This window comes from Chionomys nivalis, chromosome 22 (assembly GCF_950005125.1).
Source record: "Chionomys nivalis chromosome 22, mChiNiv1.1, whole genome shotgun sequence".
Taxonomy (NCBI): Eukaryota; Metazoa; Chordata; class Mammalia; order Rodentia; family Cricetidae; genus Chionomys; species Chionomys nivalis.
This window is the reverse complement of record NC_080107.1, coordinates 1043942-1058688: the sequence shown is the minus strand read 5'-3', so window position 1 is coordinate 1058688 and position 14747 is coordinate 1043942. Positions and strand designations below refer to the sequence as shown.

At 44.2% G+C, this 14747-nt stretch overlaps 1 non-coding gene across 1 annotated transcript; it reads right to left on the bottom strand.

Annotated features, from left to right (window-relative positions):
* Positions 1–2381: 2381 nt before the first annotated feature.
* LOC130864981 (U6 spliceosomal RNA) lies at positions 2382–2488 on the bottom strand. The gene has a single exon (XR_009056025.1). It is a non-coding gene; the product is annotated as a U6 spliceosomal RNA (small nuclear RNA).
* Between the last annotated feature and the right edge of the window lie 12259 nt (positions 2489–14747).

Genomic DNA, 14747 nt, shown 5'->3' with positions numbered 1-14747 from the left:
TTTTTCCATTGTTGTGTATCTAAAATTTAAATTTGACTGTATTTCATATGCTGAATCTGGCAGTCCTATGTCCTCTGCAAAGCAGGGCTGTTCTCTCTGGTAACATGATATAGATATGAAGTTCTGTGATCATCTAACTACAGGCCTGACCCCTACCTGGGTTTGCCTTCTTTAGGAAAGTCTGTGGTGGGCACCAGATCTGTTGCTCGCAGAAACTCGAAAGACAGGAACAGGAGAGTGGCTCGTGTGGCTTGTATGGCTCCCAGGGGACCTTAGAAAAGACCCCAAGTTTGACCTGGCTCTGCGCTTCATTTTCTTGGGGAGCTCCTAAACCTTAAAGAAGTTCTATAATATAAGTGCCATCCTTTGAACAGATTCCTGCAAAATTCAAGCTGTCGTTATTTTTTCTGCTGTGTAGTACTTCATTGTGTAAATGTACCACATTTTTCTTATCCATTCTTCGATCGAGAAGTATTTAGGTTGTTTCCAGGTTCTGACTATGACAAACAAAGATGCTATGAACATAGTTAAGCACATGTCCTTGTGGCACGATTGAGCATCCTTTGGATATATATCCAAAAGTGGTATTGCTAGGTCTTGAGGAAAGTTGTTTCCTAATTTTCTGAGAAATCGCCACATTGACATCAAAGGGGTTGTACCAGCTTGCATTACCACCAGCAATGTAGCCATTTTCCCTTTACCCCACAACCTCTCCAGCATAAGTTGTTATCAGTGTTTTTGACCTTGGCCATTCTTACAGGTGTAAGATGGAACTCAGAGTTGTTTTGATTTGCATTTCTCTGATGACTAAGGATTTTGAACATTTTCTTAAGTGTCTTTCAGCCATTTTAGATTCCTCTGTTGAGCTTTCTCTGTTTAGGTCTGTACTCCATTTTTTTTTTATTGAATTATGTGATCTTTTGGTGTCCAATTTCTTGAGTTCTTTGTAGATTTTGGAGATCAGACCCCTGTCTGATGTAGGGTTAGTGAGGATCTTTTCCCATTCTGTAGGCTGTCGTTTTGTCTTGTTGAATTTGGTCACTATTAAGTAAAAGTAACAGATATACGCAGCTAGTAAGAGTCAAAGGCATGTGTCAGCCACATCTGGCTGGTGAAATCGTTGGAGTTACTAGCCCATGCTAGGGCCTGTCTATAGCAGCCATCAGATCCTGGGGTCAGTTCTGATGCCCCAACACTTTCAGGCTGAAGTTACAGTGGAGAAGCAGAGAGGTTTTCTCTGGTTGCAGATCTCTTTGCTGGAATATTTTGGCCACCACTGTCTGTGTACCCTGGGCGTTCACAGGGTTTCTGCATTGCAACCGTGTTCTTGTCTGATGAAGCAGGAGCTGCCGCTAAGTCACCATGTTTACGGAATTTCTTCCTAGTGTGGATGAGCATTTATCCAGCTGGTGTAAAGTTGTGACTTCAGTCCTTCCCTACAAGAGGCAGGTGTTTATGCCTTCCGTACTTGTCTGTGCTTTGTATGGTGGAGCTTTGTCTCTGATTTCCTACCACACGCTTCTTTCTGTGGAAGCCGTGGTGTTGACAGCCACAAGTAAAAGTCTGATGTGGGTTCCTGGTGTCACTGTTACCACAGATGATATCGGCACTTAATACTTTCATGTACCACTCTCTCCGCACATGGGTGTTTTCCTCCTTAGCTCCACAGAGACTGAGCCTGGAACCCTTACCCTTGAGTGCTCATCCACAACCCTCCTGCTAAACTCCTATTCTTTTCTTCCTGGCAGTCTCCAACTGGTACCAGGAGGTGGACAGAGATGAGGAGTGAAGACTGGAAATTAGACCCAAATATTTGTGGAGACACAAGCTTTCCAATATTGAAAGCCCCAAAGGACCTCGTTTGTAGCACAAAACTTTTCAGAGTAGAAGAGAAGCCTTTGACGACTCCCTGTGTAGACATTTTGCATTGGCCCATTCATTTTTCTAAGGATACTTTAGTCTTTCAAAGTTATCAGCATGGTATCATGTATGTATGTGCCTTGTAAAACTTTAAACAAGCCAGACATTTACAAAATTAAGTCATTGCAGATGCCTTTTAACCACTTCAAGTGTATTCTTCCAGGATTTCTTAATGTGGGATTCCCCTCTGTATGCTGTGAATACCATTGTTTTAGTCTTTGTTGTAGAATAACGTTTTTGTACACTGTGAAGATGTGTACCTTCTGATAGTTTAATAAAGAGCTGAACAACCCATAGCTAGGTAAGAGAGGAGAGATAGGTGGGAGGAACTCTGGGGAAGAATCTGAGAGGTGGGGAATTTGCCAGTGAGATATGCTGAAGTCGTTGTACAATACTAAGGAGAGGTAACTGGGCATGTGGCAGAATGCAGATTAATGGAAACAGGCTAATAAAAGTTTATAAAAAATATGGAATGCGTCACAGATTTGCGTGTGCTCCTTGTGCAGGGGTCATGCTCATCTTCTCTGTATCGTTCAAACCTTAGTGCATGTGCTGCCGAAGCAAGCACACTAATTTAAGCTTTAAGAGCTAGTCAGGAACAAGCCTAAGCTAAGGACAAACCTTTATACTTAATAACAAGTCTTTGTGTCATTATTTGGGAGCTGGTGGTCCAAAGAAAGTCTGACTATACTTTGTATTTATTTTCTATAGTTGTGATAAAACCCAACAATCAATTCAATTTATAGTTGTATACCTCCTTGCCTGACTCATGAGCTTATTTTTGAAACTAAGCATGTTTGTGGAATCACTTAGAAATTGTTTTGTTTTCTGGTGAATTGTGTCATAGGTCACATGTTAAGGTAACATCTGTTGGGGTCCAGCCTGGACAGAATTCTCACGGTCCAGGATAGGAGTGTGAGGATTAGAATTATTAAGCAAAAGGAACAGAGATAGGAGAGAAATAAGAGACAGAAGCACAGAACAACATCGGGAGGGAATTCAGTGAATACTGAGTTTGTTTATCTTCCACATGCTTATACACTCCACTCCAAAACCGGACGGGCGGGGTGGGGGGGGAGGGGCAACAGGCCTCACTAGCACAACAGACTTGATTTCTCCAGCCCTAGGTCAAGGTAGAGCGAATCCACTTCTATACCCCAAATACTAATCAACCACACCCTCGGTCAGGTTGTCTTGTTTGTAGCCACACCTGTTGGGAACAACTTTGAGCAAGAGTAAGCTCAAACTCTCCTACCTTTAGTCAATGTGGAGCAGACTCACATCTGAGGGCCCTGGCAGAAACAGTGCTGCGATGGCTGTCTAGAGCCTTCAACTTCCATCATTTAAAACTACTTACGGGGAAATACGTTCAGAAAGAAAATTCCATGGAATGAACATACGGTTTAATCAAAACGATAAAGGTGACATCGTGAGCCCTTACTCTGACTAACGAGCAGGATGTCATCCACACTCCAACAGTTCCTGTCAGTCACCGTGTCCAGTGCTGTAGGCCACTACCATCCTAATGCTATTGTGAATATCTTCCTCCTTCTTTCCCGCCTCTCTCCTCTTTCTCTCTTCTCCCCCCTCCCCCTGCATGGTGATGGAGATTAAATCCAGGGCCTGTGTGGTAGACAAGCATGCCACCACTGATTTACATTCCCAGCCCTTGGATGTTTGTGGCAAAGTCATCGTCAGTAACCCTGGTTGGTCCTCAGACTGACTGACTTTCAACTCAGGTTGACCTTGAGCTGATTCTCTTCCACTCCCCCACACCGAGAGTACAGGTAGACACCACTATGCATGGTTTGGCCCTTGAGTTTTTTCAGACAGGATCTCCCTATGTAGGCAGGCTGGCCTCAACTTCTCAAGCCTCCTGCTCTGACTCCTAAATGTTGGACTTACAGGACTGCACCATCGTACCCAGTTTATGCAGTGCCAGGAACCAAATTCAGGGCTCTATAAATGCTAAACAAGTACTGTCCACTGAGTTATACTCCCAGCCTCTGCTTTGAGGTTTGTACCACAAAGTACATTCCAAATATCTGACTTCTTTTACCGAAAACTACACATTAGTACATGCATGTTCATGTGCATATATGTGTGTGGGTGGACACATTGAGGCCATAGGACAACTTCAGGTCGTGTTCCTAAGGAACCATGCTCCCTTCCCTGCCAGCCTGTAGCTCTCTAGCTAAGCCGCCTGGCCAGTGAGCCCTGTGACCGCCTCGACTCTTCCTCCCTAGTGCATGTGCCTCCAAACGGGGTTTGCTCTTAAATTGTTTTCTAACTTTTCTTTTTAAAAAATAATTAAAAAAAACACGTGTGCATGCATGCACCTGCAGAGATGTGAAAAGTGCACCAGCATCTCCTGGGACTGAAGCTACAGGGATGAGTTGCCCAACATGAATGCTGGGGACCAAATTTGGGACTTGGGTGCTGAGGACAGCTTGAGGGAGTTAATTCTCTTCTTCCAGGCAGATCTTGGGGATCAAACTCTGGTCATCAGTCTTGGCAGCAAGTTCCTTTACCCCAGTGATCCATAATTGGCCCCATGCCTGTCTTTTAAAAAGTCAGGCCCTCATGTTTGCGAGGCAAGCACTTTACCAACTGAGCCATCTCCCTAGCCTGGCTGTCTTAAAAAAAAAAAAAAAATCAGCGATTACGGCATGTGGCCGCAGTTTATTTTCATTTCTGCATAGTTTGCAGTTACATTTCTTCTTTTTAGCTTTGAAAAAGTGGAGTCTCACTATGTTCCTCAGGCTGGCCCTCAGCTTCTGAGCTCAGTCAGTCTGCCTGCTTCATCTTCCTGTGGCTCACCGGGATGAAACTACCTCGGAGCTGGGCTGTGGATGCACGCCTACACCTTGTTAGTTTTCAGTTATCTCAGCGCTCTGCAATTTTATCTCTTCTACCGTTGACAGATATTTGGGTTGCTGGCAGGTGCAGCCTGTTTTGTGCAATGTTACTCAGGACATTACTGTCTTCAGTCTGTTTCTTTGGGGCTTACCCACAGGAGCATCACGGCTAAGAGATGGTATGTAGCATCAGCTCCACTGACATTTCCAACGTGTCTACCAGTGAGGGTCCTCCCAGTTTAAAAGTCGTGTGACCATTCTTTTTATTTTTTCCCTCCCTTCTTTTATGTATTGTCTCAGGCCAGCCTTGAACCCTTGATTTTCCTGCCCCTGCTCACCAAGTGCTACAATATTTGTAGTCTATCACGACTCCCAGCTAAATTTGTTCGTAGTTTGAGTTCTCTTTCAAGGCAGGATTTCTCTGTGGAGCCCTGGGTGTCAAGCTACTCTCAAATGGAGAATTTCCTGCTCCAGCCTTTCCAGTATTGGGCTTACCGCTGTCTGCCACTACAGCTGTTGTTAGCGATGGTGCATTTTATATATTCACTTGGTTGTGACCGTGTTCTGCTATTTGGTCAAGCATTCTAGAGGAGTCTATCAGGGTGATTTAAAAAAATTATATTTATTTATTTATTTATTTATTTATTTTGAGGCAGTGTCTCACTGTGGAGCACTAATTGGCTGGAACTTGCTATGTATAGTAAAGTGGCCTCAAACTCACAGAGTTCCACCTGCCTCTGCTTCACAATGCTTGAACTAAAGGTGTGCACCATCATGCCAGGATTATTTATTTATTTTTAATTATGCACGTGTGTGTGTGTGTGTGTGTGTGTGTGTGTGTGTGTGCAGGTGCCCACAGAGAGCAGAAGAGGATCCTAATCGCCCCAGACCTGGAGCTGCAGAGGCAGTCAGCTGCCCCATGTGGGTCCTAGGAGTGGAATCCAGACTTCTGGAAAACACAAAGTTCTTTGAACTGCGGAGCCACCTCTCCAGCCTCTTAATTTTTTTTTTACTATTTTTATTTTTTATTCTTTTAAAAGACTTTTATTTATTTATCATGTCAGTTTTCTGTCTGCATGTATGCCTGCAGGCCAGAAGAAGGCACTAGATCTCACTACAGATGGTTGTGAGCCACCATGTGGTTGCTGGGAATTGAACTCAGGACCTCTAGAAGGGCAGTCAGTGCTCTTAACCTCCGAACCATCTCTCCAGCCCCTACTATTTATTTATTTATTTATTTATTTATTTATTTATTTGGTTTTTCGAGTCAGGGTTTCTCTGTGGTTTTGGAGCCTGTCCTGGAACTAGCTCTTGTAGACCAGGCTGGTCTCGAACTCACAGAGATCCGCCTGCCTCTGCCTCCCGAGTGCTGGGATTAAAGGCGTGCGCCACCACCGCCCGGCCCTACTATTTATTTATTCATGTGTACACGTATAAGCCAGAAGAAAGCATGCAAAAAATGTGGATCACAGGGATGGAACTTCACCCACTGAGCCATCCAGTCCAGGTGGTTTTGAGATAAGCGTCGCATTGGAGGACATTGAGTTGCCCCTCCATGATGTGAGACCGTCTCATCCGGTCTGCAAAGGTACTAACAATTCCTGCACCCCCACCTCTCCAGCAAAGAGGAATTTTGCCAGGAGACTGCTTTTGGGTTAGCTTCCACAGTCACGTGAGCCAATTCTTTAAAATAAAATTCTTTTCTATATATACACATCCTGTTAGCTCTGTTTCTCTGGAGAAACATGACTAATACAGGCCAAACACTCAGGCTCAATATTATGTGCTGCCCCGACAGCTGGAGACTATCAGAGAGCTTGTGGCAAGATCCCCTCCCTTCTGCCCCCTCGGGTAAGGCCTTAGCTGATAACCTTCCTTGTCAAAGGTACCAGGTACATTCCTGCCTATCACTGAGCGCTGGATTTCAGTTCCCTGGCAGCCTGCAGAATCAGTCAAATAAGAACCATCCCAGACTCCTGTTATGATGTCTGAATCCCACTGCCCCTCACATTTATTCTGTTCCCGAGAGCCCTGCCCCTGTGTGGTCCACTGTGATGTGTGTTAGTCTCATCCTTGGGAACAGCCTATTTGTAGCTGATCAGCCACTGCTCATCTTATTCGTCCGGTGTCTGGTAGTGTTTGTTAGAGCACCCTCTAAGTATAGGGTGAGAATCTCTCATCCCCAGGGTGAACAAGAAATGACTGGGCCAAAAGCTGCTCTTTCTTGGGGCTGGAGAGACGGCTCTGTGGTTAAAGCACTTGCTGAACTCAGTTTCCTGCACTCACTTTAGGTGCTCATGACCACCTGTAACTCCAGCTCCAGGGTTCCAGTGCTCTCCTTGGGCCTCCATAGGCACCAGTGCTCATGTGCACACGTAAGACACACATGTCGGCATAAAAACCACACCTCAGAGATAGCTTATTCTGGTGCCATTTTGAGTGGAATACAGATTTATTTATTCATTATATACACAACATTCTGTTTCCCTGTATGCTTGCAGGCCAGAAGAAGGCACCAGATCTCACTACAGATGGTTGTGAGCCACCACGTGGTTGCTGGGAATTGAACTCGGGACCTCTGGAAGAGCTGCCTGTGCTCTTAACCTCTGAGCCATCTCTCCGGCCCTGGAATGCAGATTTAAAATACTGCAAATTACATGTTCTAACGTGGAAGTAGTTTCACAAAGTTCTTTATAGTTTTACAGAGCAGAGAAGGTCGTCAATCAAGCTGCCCTGGTGAGCACATCTGATGGGGAAGCTCAGCCAATCACATCTGGCTAGGGTGTGGCCGCCTGGAGCCAGGTAGATAAAAGGGGGTAGGTAGGTGCGAGTGCTTTTGGACTTTGGACCTTCTACTAAGATAGCGTGAGTTTGCCCGTTTTCAATTATTAAATTATATCTGTTGTTTTGAGCTGGTCTGGTTATTTAGTGTACCGATCGAATACGCCAACACTTACACACACCAGAGCGGCAGACACGTGGAGAACGGGGAAGCTGTTTTCACAGGCCTAAGGTGTGATCGGATGGCGTCCTTCGCTCGGGGACTGCTGGAAGCCCGTGTTTTCGTTTATTATCACAAGACGTTAGTTCAGCCACAGAGTGGGGCAAGGACTGGCTGTTCTGAAAGGCTAAGACTATCTCCAGATAAGGTAATTAGCTTCTGAATTTACTGAATTCCAATCCATCTCTGCAGACACAGTTTCCTTCTAGGAGGTTTTTATTGGCTGCTGCTCACAACCAGACACAGCTTCTTTTCAGGAATTTTCTTTCACACACATATAAATAATATATGTATTTTCGTTGTTTGAGACAGGGTTTTTCTGTAGCTTTGGGTCCTGTTCTGAAACTAGCTTTTGTAGATCAGGCTGGCCTCAAACTCACAGAGATCCACCTGCCTCTGCCTTCCGAGTGCTGGGATTAAAGGGGCCTGTGCCACCACCGCCCGATTTAAATATTTTTTTTTTAAAAGTGAGGTGAGCCGGGTGGTTTAGTCCCAGTACTCAGCAGACAGAGGCTGGTGGATCTCTTTGAGTTCGAGGTCAGCCTGGTGTGCAAGAGCTAGTTCCAGGACAGCTAGGACTGTTACACAGAGTAACCCTCTCTTGAAAAACCAAAAACAAAACAAAACAAAAAACTTCAACCCCCCCCCCAAAAAAAACAAAAACAAAAACAAAAAATGTGATGTGATGGAACTGGCTTAGTTGAGTTTCCAGGGAACAGATGGGGGTGCAGGGGAAAGGGGAGGCGATGAAGGAGAGGAAGAAGAGGAGTGAATGGGGAACTGGGATTGGTAAGTGAAAAATAAAAAAGTTACTGTTTCTTTAAATTCTCACTAACTTCTGCTAGTGCCATAATGAATACTCTTAGCCAATCTATTGATATCTCATTGTGGTCTTAATTTTTAATTCCTTGCTAACAAATGAGTCAGGCAATCATTTGTGTTTATTGACTGTTTTGTTTGTCGGTTTTACTGCTCATTGTGGTTGTTTCCTTTTCCTCGTGTCCATACAAGTAGGCCAGGCTGTGCTGGTACACACCTTTGATCCCAGCACTCGGAAGGCAGAGGCAGGCGGATCTCTGTGAGTTTGAGGCCAGCCTGGTCTACAAAGCTAGTTCCAGGACAGGCTCCAAAGCTACAGAGAAACCCTGTCTCGAAAAACCAAAAAGGAAAAGAAAACAGGAGGGAACAAAATTCTCAGGGCACGGGATGATCAATCTTCCTCCCTGTGGGTGGGTCCTCTGGCCAGCATTGGTTACCTGGGTGACAGAAGTCGGTCTCCCTTCCTCCAAGGCAGGGCAGCTAGTTCATTTTACCCTTTTACATTTCATATGTGGGCAAGAGGTATTGGGAATGCAACCCTGAGCCTCTAAGAGAGCAGTGAGCACTCTTAAAAAGTGTTGAGTCTTCACAGAGGCTAAGAACACTGGCTGTTCTTCCAGAGGTCCTGAGTTCAATTCCCAGCAACCATACGGTGGCTCACAACCATCCATAATGAGACCTGGTACCCTCTTCTGGCCTGCAGGCATACATGCAGACAAAATACTTTATTCATAATAAATACATAATCTAAAAAAAAATGTTGAGCCTTCACTGCAGCCCCATTAGTTTGCTCCTCCCTAACCCTCCCCCTTCTTCTCTTCTTCAACAAAACGTGACCGTGTGAATATAAAGACACTCAGTCTCCGGCTTGTTGCCTCTGAGCAGTTTACAAACTGCTGTCCTCTGGAAACAAAGGCCTTCTGGAACAGTTTCCTCACGGAGTCCTCTGGGAAGATGACTCTCCAGGCCCCAGGCCCCAGGGCTTGGCAAGAGCAGGCTATGGGGTAATTCAGGAACTTCCCGAATCCCGTGAAAATGAGCCACTGGGGACCGGTCAGCCCTTCCCGGAATGTTCTGGGGCAGTTGAGCTACCTCATCACACAAGGGTGTCTGGAGGGTTGGGACGGCCCAGCTCTGGAATTCTTGCCTCAGCCCCGTGAGGATGCGGGTCTCTAGACCTCAGTCTTCCCTTCTAGGATACAGAGGTCTCTGATTCGGCCGTATTCTCATCTGCCCAGTTCCGCAGGGTTATTTGCTTTCATATTGTTTGATGGGTTCATTTTCTTTACTGGCTACCCTGATATGAGAACAGAGCAGGGCTTTGTCTCTGTAAATGGAAAATCAATAGCACTCACCACAAATAGAATGAATCCGGGCCAGTGAGGCTCAGGGCCTTTAGCCCATGATACTTTTAGGGGCCTATGAATATGCTTTAACTTTCATTTCTTTCAAAAATAGAAGAATTAAAGACAGTAACAGTCAGTATTGTTACTCATACCCCTTGCCTGGATTGGATTAGTGTGCTTGTGTGCATGTGTGTGTGTGTACCTGTGCATGTGTGTGTGTATGTGTGCATGTGTGCGTGTGTGTTTGCAAGCTTGTGTGGAGATTAGAGGACAACCTCATATATATGAGTGAGGTTTCTTCTTCTTTTTTTATTTTTTATTTATTTATTATGTATACAATATTCTGTCTGTGTTTATGCTTTCAGGCCAGAAGAGGGCACCAGACCCCATTTTACAGATGGTTGTGAGCCACCATGTGGTTGCTGGGAATTGAACTCAGGACCTTTGGAAGAGCAGGCAATGCTCTTAACCTCTGAGCCATCTCTCCAGCCCCGTGAGGTTTCTTCTTTTCCACTTCCCAGGAAGTTATCTGGCCTGAGCCTCAGAGGAACATCCTGCATCCCCATTTCTACTCCCCACCCCCATAGGAGCCCTGGAGTTCTAGGTGGTCACTCTATGGTTCTCACGTCTGCACGGCACGTGTTTACCCACTAAACCATCATGCCCAGGCATAGATTGTATTCTTGTTTATTTTGATTCAATAATTTTTTTAAACTGAAGATTTCTTGTTTGTTTGGGTTTTGGTTTTTCAAGACAGGGTTTCTCTATGTAACAGCCTTGCTATGCTGAAACTCATTTCATAGACCAGGATGGCCTCAAACTCACAAATGTTCCTGCCCCTGTCTCCTGAGTGCTGGGATTAAAAGTGTGTGCCACTACCACTCAGCCAATTTAGATTTTTTTTTTTTAAAGGAGGAAGGGAAACAAGACAAAAAACAGCCATGAAAATCAAAACGCAGCCCTAAAGGGAATGTTGTCAAAACCAACATAAAGAATGCAAAACGGCGTCACTAAAGTCTCCCTGCGAAATGTGCAGTGAAGCCTTTCTGCCCTCCTTGTTAAAAATGGGAAGTAGAGACAGCATAGTAGCATGATGACATATGCCTGGGATCTCAGCATACAGGAGGCTGAGGCCAAAGGATCACGGCCTTACCTAAATATCAAGTTATAGGAGACCCTGCCTCAAAAAAAAATAAAATAAATAAAATAAAGGAAATTTGCATGTGTGAGATACTAAAGACTGTCGGGTGGTGGCGGCGGCGCACACCTCTAATCCCAGCACTTGGGAAGCAGAGGCAGGAGGACCGCTGTGAGTTTGAGGCCAGCCTGATGCAAAGAGCAGTGCCAGCACAGTCAAGGATGTGAAACTCCGTCTCAAAAAAACAGAAAACAAACAAAGATGGTGAGCATTAGGCTGATTATTTATCTCTGAGAAATCAAAGAGAAACAAAAGAACTTGAGAACACAAAAGGCTTTTGTAATCAAAAGCTTTATTTTATTTTATTTTTATTTTTTTTAAGATTTATTTATTTAGGGGCTGGAGAGATGGCTCAGAGGTTAAGAGCATTGCCTGCTCTTCCAAAGGTCCTGAGTTCAATTCCCGGCAACCACATGGTGGCTCACAACCATCTGTAAAGAGGTCTGGTGCCCTCTTCTGGCCTGCAGATATGCACACAGACAGAATATTGTATACATAATAAATAAATATTTAAAAAAAAAGATTTATTTATTTATTATGTATACAGTGTTCTGCCTGTGTGCATACCTGCACCCCAGAAGAGGGCATCAGATCTCATTACAGATGGTTGTGAGCCACTATGTGGTTGCTGGGAATTGAACTCAGGACCTCTGTAAGAACAGTCCATGTTCTTAACCGCTGAGCCATCTCTCCAGCCCCCTGTACTTTATTTATTTATTTATTTATTTTATTTATTTATTTATTTATTTTTGGTTATTCGAGACAGGGTTTCTCTGTGGTTTGGAGCCTGTCCTGGAACTAGCTCTGTAGACCAGGCTGGTCTCGAACTCACAGAGATTCACCTGCCTCTGCCTCCCGAGTGCTGGGATTAAAGGCGTGCGCCACCACCGCCCGGCTCCTGTACTTTATTTTTAATAGTGTGTATATCCATGTGAGCAGAGTTGCCTGTGGAGGCTGGATGAGGTCATCAGATGCCCTGGAGCTGGAGTTGCAGGTGGTTGTGATCCTAACCACTGGACCATCTCTCTAGCCCCAGAGAATGCAAAAAAAAAAAAAAGAAAAGAAAAGAAAAAACCAAAGAAAACCCATAACTGAACCCCAATAACCAAAACAAACCTTTATTGTTTAAAAAAATACTTGAAGGGTTTTTTTTTTAAATAATAAACATCACATACCAAGATTGAGCAAATCAAAAGCAGAAAATGCCTTTTCAATCCATGATTGTGCATTCTGGAGCCTTGGAGATGGAAGCCCAGCCTTATTCCTATTAAATGAGCTCTCTACTTATTTACTGAACTGCTATTCCAGTTTTGCTTTGTTACTTAAACCCTTTAAAGATGTTTGGCATCCCTTTGGGGGATTCACCCGCACTGGAAGTCACCGAACTGAATGATGATAATAAAGAAAACAACAATGACAATGTTGATTTATTTTCTTTCTTTCTCCCCCTCCCTTCACAGGGTTTCTCTGTGTAGTCCTGGCTGTCCTGGAACTCACTCTGTAGACCAGGCTGGCCTCGAACACAGAGATCCACCTGCCTCTGCCTCCCGAGTGCTGGAATAAAACATCACCCCCGACAACATGTTGAGTTTTATATTGTTGTGGTCTACGTTTGTTATATCAGGCCCTGGGTTAAAAGGTTTGTATTTAAGCAAGTTATTATGATCTCATGTACCAACTCCTAAGAGAGCTCAGGGGCGCTAATGAGATAGTCCATAATGTCAGAGCTTTAAAGCATACGTTATCAATTACTTATGTCTATTTTCTATTTTTTTAAATTTTCCTCTTTTAAAAACAATTTTCTTTGGAAGAGCATATTTAGGAGCTGGAGAGATGGCACAGCAATTAAGAGCATGTACTGCTCTCACAGAGGACCCAGGAGCCTCACAACCTTTCTAGGGGATCCAATGCTCTACACTGACTCCTCCAGCATCAGGCAATATATGGTACTCACACATACAGTCACATAAAATGCACTCATGCACGTGAAATACAATGGAGTTTAAAAATTTAAATGTTCATCTGTAACTGTTCAAAATGAGTATTAGTGCATAGTTCTGAATGGGTAACTATTTTATTCAAAATTTCTACTTAAATTTTATCCCACGGGTGTTGGGTGTCATAATGCAATAAGTCAGACACAGAAAGACAAACACTACATATTGTAACTCAAATGTGGGGTTTCTGATCTGTTTGTGTGTTTGAGACAGGGTCTCATGTAACCCAAGCTAGCTTCCAACTTTCATATTAGCCCAAACTGGCCTTAAACCCCTGATTCTCCTGTCTCCATATCTTGAGCAGTAGGGTGTGAGCCACCACCTTCAGCTCGCTCCCTGTGTGGAAGCTTGAAGGAGTTCCCGCGGAAGCAGAGAACAGAATAGATATTACTAGGAAATAATGAGCAAGACTAGCAGACAGGAAGGACGGAGGGAGATGGGTAATGGATACAAAATATGGTTAGATAAAAATGGAGGCACTCGAGTGTGCTTTCCTACTTAGGTTTTCTTTAGTGTGTGTATGTTCGTGAACATACTGTGGTGTTTGTTTGTGGAGGTCAGAAAACAACCCAAAGCATTCAGCTCTCTCCTTTCCCCTTCTGCCATGTGGATTCCGGGAAGCCAGGTTTGGCAGCCAACAACTTTTCTTGCTCTGTCATCCCTCCAACCCTGAGTTTTCTTTTCTCTTTTATGTTTTCTTAAAAGTTTTTTTTTTATTTTATATGCATGATTGTTTTGCCTGCATATCTGTGCACCACAAGAGGATGTCTGATCTCCAGGAATTATGGATGGTCTGTGAACCGCCATGTGGATCCTAGGAACTGGACTAAGGTTGCTGGGAGGGAGGGCAACACATGCCCTTAATTGCTGGGCCGCCTCTCCTGGCTCCCAGAAGCCCTGGGTCTTTACATTCTGTAGCACGGTAGGGAAATTTTCATTAACAATGATTCATTATTATTTCATAAGGAAATAGAAGAGTCCCTAGGACCCAAACACAAAAAAAAATGAGAATGTTTGTCATGCGAATATTAATTACTAGCTAACTAGTTTCTGTCATCCAGAAAGCCTCTGCCCCCTCCACAGGAGATCAAGTGAGTCTCCTCCTACCTCCAGAGGACTGAGTGATTCTTAATGTTATTATTAATAAAAATTCAGAGACTTAGCTGGGTGTGGAGGTGCAGGCCTTTAAACCCAGCATTCAGGAGGCAGAGGTGGGCAGATCTCTGAGTTCTAGGGCAGCCTGGTCCACGGCAAGTTCCAAGTTTCAGGCCAGTCAGGACTACAAAGTGAAAAGACTATCTCAAAAAACAAAAACAAACAAACAAAACAAAACACAAAACCAAAAACTACAAACACACAAAAATTCAGAGTCTGGATTCTCTGTGTTTCAACTGCCTGAGAGCTTCTTTGGGGACAGACACCACACTTTCTCAGCCTGCTGTGTTCCCTAGACAGTCCCTGGCACTCAGTAGTAAGTGCTTGTTAACTAAGACTGACTAGAAATGGGTACAAATGCCCTGCTTCCTCATCCCCTACCTATACTGAGGGATTGCTGATGGTGACCTATTTATTGTCATCATTTAGGAGGTACCTGGTAAAAGCTACTGA